This window comes from Molossus molossus, unplaced genomic scaffold (assembly GCF_014108415.1).
Source record: "Molossus molossus isolate mMolMol1 unplaced genomic scaffold, mMolMol1.p scaffold_m16_p_7, whole genome shotgun sequence".
Lineage (NCBI taxonomy): Eukaryota > Metazoa > Chordata > Mammalia > Chiroptera > Molossidae > Molossus > Molossus molossus.
The window spans coordinates 3,565,690-3,568,212 of NW_023425401.1; positions in this window are offsets into that span (position 1 = coordinate 3,565,690).

Sequence of the window (2,523 nt, forward strand, 5' to 3'; positions counted from 1 at the left end):
GTCCACAGCTCAGTGCCTGCGTAACCTGTGGGACTGTGGGAAAGAACACGCGCCCCCACTCCCACAGGGACCCCCACGGCCACACCACCTGGGGGCGCGGGACACCAGGGCTGAGGGCTCAGGGAACTGAGGAAGAGGAAGCCTGGACCCAGAGCAATTGTAGCGCCAGACTCTGCCCCCTCCCCGTGCAGTAAGGTAGAGACCGAGGCCATTACTCCCAAACACTCCAAAACCCACGGAGATCAAAGGAATCGGTGCAAGTTCACAGACAAAACTGTGGGACCTCAGGCTGTGTTCTCCTCTGCAGCAAATGTGCTAAAATTGGAATGAAATGGAGAAGATCAGTCTGCTCTCTGCACAGGGTGACACAGATTCGTGAAATGTTCCGTAATTCATTTTTAAAGAGAGAGAAAGAATCCTCAGCCGGCAGAGATCGCCCCTCTCCTGCCCACTTCCTCGCTCCTCCTCCCCCGCCAGTCTCGAGATCGAGGTTCTTTTGCTAAAGACACGAAGCATCCCCAGAAAAAAATGCCTTCAGGCCCTGAAAACTGAGGCCACCCCGAAGACAAGACCCTCCCACAACTTACTCACCGTAAAGTGGTCCATCCGTTCATTGCAGTGCTCAAGAAAAAATTGTGTAATGAACTGACAGGTGCTGTGGATGAAGCAATGAATACAATCCCTCCCCAGTGACCCAGCAAATAGGCTCTCTGGCCATCATCCATCATCGGGGTGGGACAGGGCAGGAACAGCAGCAGGGGAAAGGCTCCTCTTCATACACTTAATTTTGTTTAATACACACAACTATATGCAAACACAACTATATGCAAGTCTATGAAAATCACATATAACAAACGTGGACATGGAATATAACAAGAGCTGACGACAGATGACGTTTTAGAGTCGCGTGAGACCTTCTCGTGTTTACTTCTCTGCGTTCTTTGCACGTCCATAAAAAGCGACCTACCGTTTTCACAATTAGGAAAACAAGCATCGCCCTTAATTTTTTTAATTGGTTATTTGGCAAAAACATAGATCAAATAAACGCAGTGGCCAAGCAGTGGGTGACTGTTGCGGCTCCGAGTGTGGCCGCGCCGGAAGCAGGGGAGAGGTCGTACATCGTGTCCTCGCACAGTAAAGGACAGAGTGGGCCAGCAGCCTTCGGGGACCGGCGTTCGGGGACACGTCCCGTCATCGGCTGTTCCGTTTAGTGTCCAGCCACTGCGTGAACACAGAGAAGGTAAGTCCAGCAAAAGAAGGTCTAGATCCAACAGAAAATGCAGCTTCGGAGATGTAAAGACGAAGCCCACGAGTAATAGGACGGAATATTTACGAGGTCTGGGCTGAGGGAGCAGCCTCAGCTTGGAAGCAGTAGAAGGAATCACAAAGGTGTCGGAATATAAAATATTTACAACCTGCAGAAGGAAACAGAAAACAAACCAAAAAGCAAACAAACTAGAGAATTTTTGTTTGTTTGTTTTTCATCTTACAACTGGGAAACAATCCTATTTTTCCAAGTTAGTGTTGCGTTTTAATGGTTCTTTATACTAACATCCCTTTAACTCTCCTGAAAAAGATTAAAATATTTCACACACACTCACAAAAAAAAACTGTACAGAGATTAACAAAGAGTGAACAAATCAAGAGGAGATAGGATCCTAAATAATAACCAAAAATGCAAATGGGAGCAATCGCTGAGTGTCTTTCACTGACGGACTGGTGCTAAATACCGTACAAAGTGGTGTAAGCACCTGGCGATGTGATTGTGATGAAACCACATTACCATGGCTCACGTTAAATGTCACGGCCTTTGCACAGGACTCTGCACTGCTGGTGGGAATGCAGACTGGTGCAGCCACTAAGGAAAACACTATGGTGCTACCTCAAAAAATTAAAAACTGAACTGCCATTTGACCCAGTGATCCCACTTCTAGGAATATACCCTAAGAAGCCTGAAACACCAATCAGAAAGAATATATGTACCCCCATGTTCATAGCAGCACTATTTACAATAGCTAAGATCTGGAAACAGCCCAACTGTCCATCAGTAGACAAATGGATAAAAAAGCTGTGGTACATATACACAATGGAGTACTATGCAGCTGTAAGAAAGAAAGATCTCTTATCATGTGAGATGACATGGAGGTACCTGGAAAGTATTATCCTAAGTGAAACAAGCCAAACAGAGAAAGACAAGTTTCATATGATCTCACTTATTTGTGGAATATAATGAACATAACAGTCTGAGGAATGGGGTAGTCCCAGAGACGTGGAAGTAGGGTACAGACTGACAATCCCCAGAAGAGGGGGTGGTGGGGGAGAGATAAACCATAGAACTTATATGCATGTACGCATGAGCAATGGACATGGACAACAAAGCTGGGGACAGGGCGGGGAGCGGGGAGAGGGGGGAATCAGTGGGGGAAACATCTGTAACAAAAACTAACTAAATAAATAAATAAATAATGTCACGGCCTTTTGGGAGAAAATGTTGGGCACAAAACAACCTCACACTGACTCTCG